General features: G+C 37.4%; 1 protein-coding gene across 2 annotated transcripts in view; it reads left to right on the top strand.

The window, feature by feature from the left end:
• LOC136852930 (uncharacterized) overlaps nucleotides 1-13486 on the top strand; it is a 43150-nt gene that overhangs the window by 556 nt on the left and 29108 nt on the right. The window contains exon 2 of one of the 2 annotated variants that reach the window (XM_067127909.1): nucleotides 6445-6622. The gene's annotated coding sequence lies outside the window, so the exon portion shown is untranslated. The remainder of the gene's footprint in view (nucleotides 1-6444; nucleotides 6623-13486) is intronic. The other variant, XM_067127913.1, reaches the window with a different exon arrangement.

Here is a 13486-nt window from a genome sequence, read left to right as displayed (position 1 = left end):
AAAATGGCAGATATAATAGGGCACTAAAAGAAGATAAAAATACCCACCTAAAGTAACCTTGGGTTTACTGGTTACAGTTCTGCTGTATTATCTATGGAGGGGGTGTAGGACCCCACTGTTACTTTACAATTTGTAATTTGATTTTTATTTTTTTATTTAGTGTTTATTGGGTTCAAATTAATGAGAATGAAGAGCTCTTTTCGAAAATGTAGGTTACAATATCATATTGTTTATTGGCAACTTATTTTATAATACTTCCAAAGCTATAGGCCTAGTAGGCTATTTACTGGTAAATTATTGTATAAAGAGGCTATATAGCCTACATAGGCTCCATTTCCTGGTAATGTTTTGAGACATGGTTCCCAAGGTGTTTTAAATGAATTTTTGTATGTTTACTTATTTCCTTAAAACAAAGAGGCTTTGATCCTAACTTTACATAAGCTAGTACGTGGTACTGAACGAGGTGGGGTTTCCGTCATCTCTGTAGAAACCTCACCCTGCCCCCCTACCTGATGAGGAACCATATTGCCTTACCTCATTCCCTTGAAGTCCTGAGGTTGAAGTTCTTGTTTGTCGCCATCAGTATCAAAGGTTTCTTATCTCTTAGCAGCTCTGGTTGAGTAGACCTGATTTGGTCACTCAAATGCTGGATTAGTGTAGCACATTGCCACAAGAAGTGGGTGAGTGATCAAAGGTATCTTTTGACTTTGTCTTAGGCCAACGTAAAATGAATAGTTCGTCACAGGCATGGACACTAGGACTTTTCTCAATCCTTGACATCCTGCTCCAAACCACTCATTTTCTGAGTGTATTTTTAGTTTTCTGTACAAAAAACTATTGAGGGGGCTTTGTCTGTCAATCTGCACTTTTCTGTCCACCCTCAGATCTTAAAAACTACTGAGGCTAGAGGGCTGCAAATTGTTATGTTGATCATCCACCCCCCAATCGTCAAACATACCAAATTGCAGCCTTCTAGCCTCAATAGTTTTTATTTCATCTAAGGTTAAAGTTAGCCATGGCCGTGGCTCATACAGCATTATACGCTTTACAGAAAACTCGATTGCGCCAAAGAAACTTTGGTGCATTTTTACTTGTTTATGGCATTGACAAAGTGTGCAGAGTGATTAGGCTAACAGGAAAGTGTATATTTTACTGATGTTTATGGCATTCTTAATAAAGTTAGTGTGCATTCTTTCCCTGACAGTCTGAGACTTTAATCAAAAGTGATGGAATAGCTCTTCCTCACAAGCTCAGTCCTCGAATAACCAAACTTGACCTAAAATACAGCCAGGTACCCCTTGTAATTGGCCTGTCACCCATAGGCCACTCAGACTGGTTAGAGGCTTAAAATATACAAGATGAATTGTCATTTGTAGTTCTCTGGATTTGTAGGTACTGTAGAGGATTTCTCAAGCAGGGATATTAATTTTTTAACTAAAATGTTCTCTTGAAGTTGGAGAAGTCACATTACATAGGTTAGGTTTATATGTATCCCATTTTAACTTGTATACTACAGTATTTGTTTTCCCTTCTCAATCCTGGTATCTTGTTCTGGTTCCCCATTGTTGTTTAATATACAGTGAATTAACCAAGCATTTCAGGTATGTCATAAGCATTTCAAAAGCTATTAAAAAACTTCAGTTTTCTTTAGTACATGATTGTAAGTTTAACTGCATACCTGTACAAAAGTAATGTAATTACATATACCTAATGCTGTAAGTACTTTGTTTCTATATTTTTGACATAAAACTATAGGCTACTGTGGGCTAAAATCATTTGAGATATAAAGAATTATCTGTGTCTGGTTCATGTTGCAACCAGTTAGAGTCGACTAAGATTTGTAAAGTAAAAAGTTGTAATGCTTTCAGTTGGGAGTTATACTGTATCCCATTTTTAACCTGAGAATGGTCTTGTTTGTTTTTGAATTAAAATGTCATACTTTCCCAGAGTATGTGGTACATATGGAATGTTTTACAACAGTTTTCCTTCTTTTTTTTGTGTCAAATTGTCTGATATGTTCTTGAAAGTTGATTGGTTAGAGCTGGATGGTGAGATGCTGAATAAAGTAGATGACGAATGAAATGTGCTGAAGGTGTTAACAGAATTTGGAGGTGAATATTCTCAAGTTTATCCAGAGTCAAGTTTCTTCATAACTAGTAACCACTCTTAGTTAGAGTGTGGAGTCATGGAACCATGTGAACAGATTATTTTCTGCCTTCATGATGCCATTCTTTCCTCCAAGACAACATTTTCTCTAAGCCTGAGATATTACATTGTCTATGGATATGTTAGAAGATTGCACTGCATGTAATGTAATATACTTTTGCCCAAGCTTATACACTTGTTATAAATGTGGATCAAATTGTGAATCCCATTTGGTCTTCAGACATTTGGAATGTGTTAGAAAAAAGCTTGACAGCACCACCACCACTTTATATAACTAATGTGTTCTCCAGTTCTCAGCTACACAGCTGTGGGCTTGCTCAGAAAACTCCACTTATGATTTTAATATAGTTGTGAGCATGCCAGTATCCTTGACTCGGGTACATAGGTCATCCACACTAATTTCTACACTGCACTGCTGTCATTGTGGTTGATTTGCTATGACACAACTATGGTAGAGTGATTTGGAGTAAGGAATATTACTGTTCATAGACATTATGTACCCTTGTGATGTTGGCTAAATTGAATACCTTCCCTGGTGGTATACACTTATAGTATTTTGTGGAAGCTAATTAGAGAAGTCACCTCCTTTTGTGCCTCACCAAACTCTCATTATCTTCTAGCAAATATTTTTTGTATATTCTTCATGTTGGTCTGCTAAGGGATATGATTTACCTACGGTGTAAGTCATTATTTAGTAGGACAATGCTTGGGTTACCCCATGCATCATTGCATGGTACATCTGCACAGTACCTGACTTTTATCCTAGTTCCCACCAACCTGAGCACCATAATTGCTCGTTTGAGAATCTTAGCTACAGGTATTACTAGGATTCTAAGCAGTGGGAGGGTTATTTTGGTTTTCATTTTCCACTATATAACCATCCCTGCAAGTCTAGGACTCAACATAACTAGGAGGAAACTTGAAACCCTTTTGGGAGGTTCCAATGTTATTTGCAACACTTTCTTTTTCTGCAGCCTTGCCATTGAAAGAAGATAGGTTTCATATCCTTTAGGGAAATTACCAGAATGTCTTAAATGGTCCCAAAGAAGTGCCTCTTCCATGCGCAGTGGGAGAAGTTTATGTCAGAAATTATCAGTGTACAAACATGCCCCCAAGGCAGAGTCTGTTCAATGTGCTCTGAGAAAGGTTCACCATCCAAGTCTGGGAGATTGCCAATAAGCTTCTTGTGATCCCAAGTAAATTGTCAGTCTTTTCCATCTGGGAGAGCTTCAGCAAAATCAGGAATATTGCCAGCATGCCTTCCTTGGTCACAAGGAAGGTACTGCAGTTTCTGTAAAGTGGAGGGATTTACACTTTGAAGTGCTAGTATGACTCAAGTCAAGGGAGTTCTTTTCTAATAGTTGAACTCTTTAACCTGAGGTTGTCTCATTCAATCTTTTGGGGGTTTGTGTGTTGGGGTGGTGGGGGAATAAGGACATGGATTGCATGCCACTTCTGACTTGTGATTATGTACTTGGTTGTACCACTGAAGCTTTAGATGGTACTAATTTGTAATAATGTTCTTTGATACTGCCCATTCTATATACTGTACAGTATTGGAAAAATTAATGTGTGTTTAGTGGTCATTAAAGCTTGTACAATAATAGTTTTGTGTGTGTGTGTGTGTGTGTGTGTGTGTGTGTGTGTGTGTGTGTGTACTGTATTCAAAATATCGAGGCCAGTCCGAAATTTTAGTTTTGGGATTTGAAAATGAATTTATAGCTCTCTTTAGGTGTTTAGGGATAAATTAATTATTTCTAAATATTTTTGTGTTGATATGTAATTTTTGTAAATATCAAGACGGCAGGTTTTTATTAATAGAAAAAAATATTAAATATTGTGTTTATATATTAGAAAATATGTAGTTTTGTAGAAAATGTATAACTTAATGCCAAAATATCACACATTTTTTGTTCTTTGTTAAAAACAATAGACCTACATGATACCTACATCTCAGATTCAGAAATTTTCGAAAAAACAAAAAAACTGTGACATTGGTTCTTTTCCCAAAATGCTGTGGGTCCTATTGTATCTAGGATTCCCTCCCAGCCGTGTGGATTAGACCCATTTCTTAATCTGACGGCGAGTAAGCAACTAGTTCCCTTAAGAACTTTGTCGTAGGTTTGAAGTCTTAAGTTGGGGATTTTATTCGTGACGCGGGAGATTTTTCGAGTGATTGATAAGTACGGTAAGACATAATTGTTACTTTTCACTTATATAGACGTGTTACTTTTGTCTTAGGCCTATATATACGTGTGTCAGTTGGAAAAAATACAGTTGTACAATACGATGTAGCTTGTATGTGTGTGTGTGTGTGTGCGCGCGCGTGTACATGTTTTGCGAGTGTTTTAGAGAGAAAGAGAGAGCACAATGGTAAATTTACCCACATAACTGCACATATGTTGTGTACGCATGAGAGATAGATTAAAAAATCGCATTGGTGAATCTACCTGTATAACTACACACATGTTCTGTACACGAGAGAGAGAGAGAGAGAGAGAGAGAGAGAGAGAGAGAGAGAGAGAGAGAGAGAGAGAGAGAGAGAACGAAAACGAGAACGCAATAGTGAATTTACCCACATAACTGCACATATGTTGTGTACACATGTTCGTTGCGAGTTATCTATAAAAAATATATACGTTAGACACCTGCTTAACATACGTTAGTCAGAAGGTGCGCCATTCTGTTTAGTTATTCTTTTGTATGGAGTGAATTTATACTATCAATGCAAGAAACTGGGTGATTTAACTTGAGAAATACAGAAATTACAGTAATTTTCCTCCATCGTAGTGTCGTTGATTAGTAAGATTTTGTTACATAATTGTATTTTCGTGGTTTTATTATATGATAAACCAATTTTATGTGGCGTCATATTGTGTTAAATATATACAATGCCTTCATGAAAAAGTTAAATATTTAAGTCTAGGCAAATAATTTATAGTTTTATACCACGTGTATACACATTTTAATGTAACAATTTAGGCAAATAATTAGTCCTAAGCCGTATATTTATCAATTTACGCAAATAACTAGTCCTATACCAAATGTATAAAATTGATTTAACAATTTACGCAAATAATTGAGTTTTATACCACATACAGGCCTATACCATTGTTTTGTAGTTTAATTTTTCAGTATTTGTATACTTCCGTGCAAACCATTTATAACGGAAATCTTTATTATAGTGATTAAATATGGTCTCTCAGGCGTGAATAGTGTTGTACCTGTTTCTGTTTCATAACAGAAAATGCTTTTTTTGAGACAGATCTATCTTTATTTACCGTTCAGATAAGGGGATATTGATTTTAACCCATTCTGGGTTCGACACTACACAGCAACTGTAGACCGATGTGGTGGGTAGGCTTGGAGACACGTGCTGTTCAGTCGTATTACTTTCTCTCTCTCTCTCTCTCTCTCTCTCTCTCTCTCTCTCTCTCTCTCTCTCTCTCTCTCTCTCTCTCTCTCTCCTGTATCACAAAATCCGCTTTTTTTATACTAAATTGACAAGTTCATACAGGAGAATATACTCAAACTGAAAAATAAACTGCTTTCGAAACCGCGGGATTTAAATTTAAAAGGACCAACCGCTCCCCAATAAACGCCTAATCCCTTGAAGATAATAAAACCGTACCTCAAGTCATTTTACTCCCTTTGTCCGGCCCGACGGTAATATTCCCTCCAAACTTTAATCATACCAGGTCAGTTTTGGGTTGGGTATGCCCACCTGGATGCGATTAGAGTGGGTGGTGGTGGTGTGGCGTCAGGGCCTAATTTGGGCGGCGTTAATCTCCGCGATGGGCATAAAACAATGGCACGGTTTTATAATGATTCTCTCTGTTGACCTTGATTGACCTCCCGTGATGTGATGGTTCTTTATTCCTGACCCTGGTTGACCTTGAGGGTTACTGGACTCTGATATGTGGTCATTTGGAGGTGAATTTGTCTATACACTTAATTTATGCACATGAACCAAACTCCTTACTCAATACGCAGCTCTCTCTCTCTCTCTCTCTCTCTCTCTCTCTCTCTTTCTCTCTCATATATATATATATATATATATATATATATATATATATATATATATATATATATATATATATATATATATATATATATATATAAATATGATGATTTAAATTTTTAAACGTTAATCGTAATCATTATGTAAATTATACTAATTGTAGTTTTAAGGTATTTTGTCATCAGTATTTTCATTTATTTATAGGATTCATGAATCCTGTGACAATCATCTAAATCCAGAATTATTTTCTATTCCAGACCTTGTGCAGAGATCCTACTGGAACTTAGACCTATAGTCCGTATCCTTAGCTGATATCCTGCGTCTTCCTAGCTGCGTATCGACATCCTACGCAAAATTAGACAGCGCCAAGATATTTAGGACGTCGTTCTTGAGCAGGTATTGATCCGACGAGGTTCGAAGGTCGTGCTTGAAAAGGTAAGGTCTTATTGAGGTACCTTCGTACGGGTTGGTCTGTCATTCCAGGGTCTCTCTCTCTCTCTCTCTCTCTCTCTCTCTCTCTCTCTCTCTCTCTCTCTCTCTCTCTCTCTCTCTCTCTCTCTCTCTCTCTCTCTCAGCGTGTTACTTTGGTCGAGACTAACCTTGAATCTAGTCTCTTTGTTTTTAAAGGTCAAATCAACAAATTGGGTCACTCTTTGTGTTACTTTGATCTAGGCTGACATTGACCTAGCTTGACTCTGTATAGAGTGACCTACTTCTAAAAAGTCCCTTTCTAGTGTGACTTAAATTTCCTAGACTTGCGCTTTGAGGTCTTGTGGCATACAATATAGTTTTATAATGAAATGTAGTGGTAAGGAATCAATTTAAGAATATAATTTCGTAAAACTCTACTAAATGGTATATACCTATTAGGTTTAAAAGAACTCAAAAATTGAGAAAACTCATATAAATTGGCCTTAACAAACATTCCTGTAATTTGGAGAGAAAGCTAGATTTAATTTTGTATCCTTGTGTCTGGGGATAATCTCTCAGACAATAAGAAATTTATCGTAGACATGGTAATACGCTCTTAAAAGATTTACAAAGCAATTAAGGCAATAAAACACTTGTAGAAACATGTCCAGTACAGGCGAACATCTGAGCGCATTTCACTGTACTTAAAGAGATTCCTGGTGGCTTTGTATAGATTAGCGTCTTGGCGTGAAGTTCGTGACAGTTTGATGGTAAGTATTAAGGCAGACCAATCATTTTTGACATGGAGGCCAACATAGTTTTTTGAATGTTCTTGTTAAGAAATTTGTAAACTTTTCAATACTGGCTGTTTACAGCGCAGTATTGTTTGTAAATTTGTAAATATTTCAACGGTAAAGTATATTTTGTTATAGGCCTATCGGTCACATGGTGTTCTGTACTGTCATTTGTTTTCATTTAAGATAATTTTAAGATAATTTTCTACTTCCCTACGAAAATGTTATTATTATAAGTGAAAAAATGTTTGCCATTTCAATTAATTTTACATTAAAAGTCAAATTTTTACTGATCAACCATTTCGCAAACTTAACAGCCTAAGCGCGATTAATAAGCCTAAAAAGTAACCATTTTCCGTTTAAGAAGTTCGGTGGCCTTTGCGCCATCGCGAAGACAGATCACTATAAAAAAAAAAAAAAAAAAAAGACTGAACCCAACGGAAAAAATGGCGTAAAAAAAACAGGCTCCGGGTTAAAGGTTAAAAAGCGTAGGCTGTTGCCCTCCATTCAAGATTAAACCGGCGAGAAGAATGAACTCTAGACTCAGTTGTCGAGTTCTCTGTGGTTTAGACCTATGAAATTTATTTTTACTTTATATGTATTTTTAATGTAACTAAGTTATATAAAACCGTGTTTATATTAAATGCACATTCTCTCTCTCTCTCTCTCTCAGTACATCAATGAACGTCAATGCAACGCATTCTCACAGGGTTCTCCCATGAATGGAATCGTGTTCACGCGATTATTGATATAACCACATGACAAAAACGAATTCGTCTCTTAAAAATGTTTTCACTTTGACTTCCAGCAACAAACGTTTGCCTTGCACGTAGTGTCTTTCTGCTCAAGGCGTGTGAATGAAGTCACGTGCAACTTGTGTTTTACGTCTACTTGGAGGTCTTAAAAGCGAGAGAATGTTGATTTTAATGTTGTCAACATCAGAAATGGAGGTGATGCTTCTTAACTTGGAAGTGAGGAAGCTTTGGTAAAGTTCCAATGAGCAGCCATAAAAATTTCTCAGATTGCCCTTTTATTGTATTGTAGTAGGCTTATAAAAAAGGCCTAGATATGACATTTATGTCCGCGTATTGAAGCTGAAGGATTTTAAATTCGTACAGAAATGCCAAATAAAATTATTCGAGTTTTCATGATAGTCAGAATAATATTTTGTATAAAATTGTTTACTTTTTTTCAATCAATAGTCATTAAATATATTAAGACATCAAGCACAAAGGCAATATATAAAGTCCCTCCCCCCCTTCCCGTTTGTCAAGTCACACAATCATGGAAGACATTAAATTTCAGGAAAAAAAAAAATTTACGACCGAGCGGGTAATTATGTCTGCCATTTTATTACCCTCATTGCTTTATGAGGTCTTGGTTCAAACTGTAGACAGTCTTTCGATCGTCCCATGACCGGAAGCATGCAAGCTAGATTTTTACAGAGAGAGAGAGAGAGAGAGAGAGAGAGAGAGAGAGAGAGAGAGAGAATTCTTTTCAAGATTATGGGCCTACAAGTTGTACATTTTATATCTTCTATTTCATTCTGATCCGTCTTTTAGTCTTTGCGATTATAGGCCTAAAGTTGATGCAGTATCGTATATTTTTCTCACACCGTATAGTCTAGGTGTATATGTGAGGATATATACACATTATATATATAATTGTAAAGACGGTTAAGCAAAAACCGTAGGAGTTGTAATAGTAGATTACGTAAAATGTCCTTGAGCGCTCAGCTAGGGACGGGAGGAGGAGGGTGGAGGAAAGTCTGGTTAACGAACTTTGCATTGTACCACAAGTCTGCCTTGCTCCTCGTCTTGTTAAATATTTCGCAGAATTCCTTTATAACTCTTCAGTTATAAACCCCTAATACCTATATCTTCCATTTTTTGAACCGTCCTCGACCGTTTGTTAGTAAGTTAAAAAGGTCTTAGACCCTGAGGGACCGATAGAAAAAAAAAGAGACGGTTCGTTTTTAAGTCTTAACGGCTCGGCTGCTGCGAGCTGGCCAGAGCTGGTATGGCGAAATCTGTTGTAGGTTGTAGACAGGGTTGTACCTTTTCAGTCTTTGTTCCTCGGTGGTGGAATCTGTTATATTCATGAGTCTTTCCGTATTAAGCATGCCTATTGATTTAAAGCTTTTTTTTAGTACAATCTGCACGATAGGCCAGTATGAGTCTAATACAAAAGAACTTTAGTTTTTTATACTGCAGTTTATACAGTTTTATGTTTTAACTTCAAATAAAAAACAACAAGACTCAGAGGTTAGAGAGAGAGAGAGAGAGAGAGAATTTAACCACAACCCGAGTTCCCAACCAACCTTCAGTCTGTCTGCCTCGTGATTTTTTTTTCTCTCTCTCTCTCTCTCTTCCACCATTCGACTGTGCCTTTCACGATACCATACACGATTATGGCAATTGATTTAATCTAGCCGTTTTTATTAAGGGGCTTTTTGATTTATATAGATTTTGGAACGGCGTTACTGTTTATGCAGTCCATAATAAATGTGTTACAACAGCGTTCGAGCGGCGTCCGCGGGGCATTGTAAATATATTGAAGAGGTAACAATAGGCCGTGGTGGTAACACTTTGTATCCCTACGACACCTCCCAGGAAAACTGCCCTTGGGTTACAAGGATGTGGCCGAGGGACGTTTTTCTAGCAGTGGGCGCACCTCTGTACGCCCTTGGCTTAAGGATTAGTTTAGTCTGCGTGCGTATTAACGGCTGCGTACAAGGCATTTCCGCCTCTAATTTCGACGGGCGTAAGGACACTTCTTCCCCGCCGGTTGCCAGGGGACGGTTACCTTATGGCATTTTCACACTTGTATACCGGCGCCCAAATGTAAATAATTCCGTGGTATGAAATAGGGCGAATTTATTGGGAATAACCGTCTCTGGGGCGCGCCGATCTAAGGGCGAGTTTCCCAATCGCTCGGTTGCGGATTTTAAAAGGCACAGTAAAATCATCATTCTAGAAAATGAGGTCATCCTTTATGGTGAAGAGGGGACTATATACCTTCTCCATATATCATATCATAGAAGAGAGGAGTTTCAGTTTCTCGGCTAAGCTGCGAATGGTTTCACCTATTTCTTTAAAATTCCATATTGATTGATTTACAGGTTTTAGGCATAAATGCCAAGCACTGGGCCAACTAAAGCCATTCACCGCTGAAACGGAAATTGCCAGTGAAAAAAAAAGTTTGAAAGGTGCAACGGAAGAAAACCTCGCAGTTGCACTTTGAATCAATCGTTAGGAAGGGTGGACAGTAAGATGGAAGAAAGAGAATATGAACGGAGATACAGTAAAGGAATGAAAGAGGTTGCAGCCAGGGGCCGAAGACACGCTGCAAAGCACCCTAAGTAACGAGGTCAGGCTTTGATAGAAATTGCTTCGTTTTGTCACGAGATTATAGACCTAGTCAAGCAGCTTGCCATCGAAAATGAATATACCCTGGAAAAATTCCCGCCAATTTTGGATGTACCTCGTCCCAAATCACATGAATCACATCTTGTAACTTTCTGGACAATTTGTACAATTTTTTTTAGACTACAAAAGTGCTCATGATGTGGCCACAGTTAATACATTGAATTGTAATTCCCCTTTTTCCATTTACTAAAGAACACAGCTATCTTGTTGCGTGCGTGGATATCACTGTAACTTTTTCTCTCTCACTTTTTTCCAACACTCGTAATGGCCTTGACAGGGTTTATTGAACGCTGCAAGGCCATGTTTTAGTGTGGAAAAACTCATGGTTAATGTTATAGCTCTGATATTTTTATTAGGAATTTACTTGGGAAACATTTTTTGGTTACTGAAACCACGCTTTTTAAGGGTCAGTGTGAATTAAATTAGTTATTTTAAGTTTTTACAGGAAATGTCATAAGTTTGATGACTCTTAATCTTAGTACTTCCTTGATGTCACAAACATTTCCTGTAATTGGTAGGTCTCTCTTTCTCTCTCTCTCGGAGGATACCTTGAATTACTAGAACATTGTTCATTGTTAGTTAGTACCACGTGGGTTAAATCTTACTAAAATAACTCTCTCTCTCTCTGAATTACCAGAACTTTGTGCACTGCAAGTTCATGTCACGTGGGTTATATTTTACAACAATTCTCTCTCTCTCGCTCTCTCTCTCTCTCTCTCTCTCTCTCTTTCTCTCTCTCTCTCTCTCTCTCTCTCTCTCTCTCTCTCTTCTCTGTTACTACCGTGATTGGTCCCCTGTCAGTGTGTTTTGCCAGGTTCGCTGACTGTTCATATCTAAATGACAGCGTATGATGTAAAGCATGTGGTTTTATGTAGATAACCCCCTCCTCCTCTCTCTCTCTCTCTCTCTCTCTCTCTCTCTCTCTCTCTCTCTCTCCAAAAAGTTCATTATGTTCTTGGCTGTTAGTCGAGTGAAGTGAGGAAGATATTCTCGTGAGAATATATGCAAATCAGTTTATTTCTAATATTTTTGTTAGTTTTGGTAAGATTCTTTATGGACGATCATATTTCAGAATTATAAATTGCACCCATTAACTAGCATCAGAAATTGAATATTGCAGTATTAGAATACTTAATTTTTGTTAGTATATAGTAAAATCTACAGTGTAATGACATTTGTTATGTATTAATTGAAAAAAAACAGGTTTGGCGCCATTTTGCGGTAGAATTCTTAACCCAGATAAATCAGGTTCAAAACACAGAACGTAGACATTTCATCCTAATACCGACCGCACATACCGCAAATTCGCTTCGTATGACCGTTTGCGTAACTCAGCAGCTATAACGAATACGTGGCAGTGATTTGAAAAAGGATATCACAAAGAAATAAAAGTGTTGTAGAGATTTACGTAAAGCATTTTCAGATCAGATCCTGATTTCGTAGCAATTTTCAGGGGTTAGGTCTAAAGCTCGACTTTTTTCTTTTGACCTGACCTTGTGAACAAATGAGCTCGGGTTGCGTGTCAGGGGTTATCTAAGGTTCCTGGTCAGTTTTGCGAACTGTTCGTGCGTAATTACGCCACTAAAATGGGATTTGGTTTTGTTAGACATCGTTGTTTGTAGATGGAAGTAAGGTTGCAAGTTGGTTTGAACGTTGGCATGTTTGGTAGGTCTAATGAATTGGGTTTTTATCTTTAAACTATTTTGTTTATTCCCGCATAGGTCTTTGTATATTATGTTTGCTAGAAAAGTTAACATCCGTTAACGCATACAGTATTATGACAGAATTTAACATTTTAAACTTTCCATATTTACATTCCGAGTCTATTTGAAAACTCATCACTGTGCAAGCACAACCCACGAAGCTTTCAGTGTAACAATTCTATTCTCTGCAATTCCTTGGTGCTCACACTTGCTTTCATTCAAATATTTATCGTGCAGTCGATTCCGAAGGAACTCTTGCCTTCTACCTGAGTTGAGCCATCAAATATTCAGGTGGAATCCATAAATTCCACACCTGGAATACGCTAAAACCACCGTAGCTTCTGCCAACACTGGTTCTGAAATCGATTCGCCATTTTCGTGTGTTCTATGGTATGAAGAATCGATAGTTTGCGGTCTTGTATGGAAAGTTTTCCTATTTACGGCGTTAATGATGCACCTGTGAGTGAAGTGCGTTTAATTTAAAGAGTTAGTTGATATTTACACATTTAATGTAAGGCGAATAATGCTACATTTGCACTTTTAGTGCTGTGTTCGTTTTCTGTGTTAGGCCTATGTACGTCCAAACACTCCTGCGTAAATTGCAAAGCAAGTTTTACTGGCACCATGATTAAAAAGCAATAATATATAAGATATAAAGTAAGTAAAAAGATTCACAGATATAAATAAATAAATGTGTAAATAAATAAACGCCAGTCAAGAATTATATTCCACAAAATTGCCGCAGAGAAAACGGAGCACATTCAGAACAGCGTGACAATGTTGCCTTGTTGCTAGTCAATGTATCTTGCGTTGCTCCGCAATAAAGTAATGATCTCTCTCTCTCTTTCTCTTTCTCTCTCGTACGGGCTGCTCTGTGCAAGAGCTCGTGTTGGCATACGGCCAGCTCAATCTACTGTACACTATCATTCTCTCTCTCTCTCTCTCAAATCCCATATCTGTAAG

Source organism: Macrobrachium rosenbergii, chromosome 26, assembly GCF_040412425.1.
Source record: "Macrobrachium rosenbergii isolate ZJJX-2024 chromosome 26, ASM4041242v1, whole genome shotgun sequence".
Classification (NCBI taxonomy): domain Eukaryota; kingdom Metazoa; phylum Arthropoda; class Malacostraca; order Decapoda; family Palaemonidae; genus Macrobrachium; species Macrobrachium rosenbergii.
The sequence above is the reverse complement of the archived record's forward strand: the minus strand, read 5'-3'. Positions and strand labels throughout refer to the sequence as shown.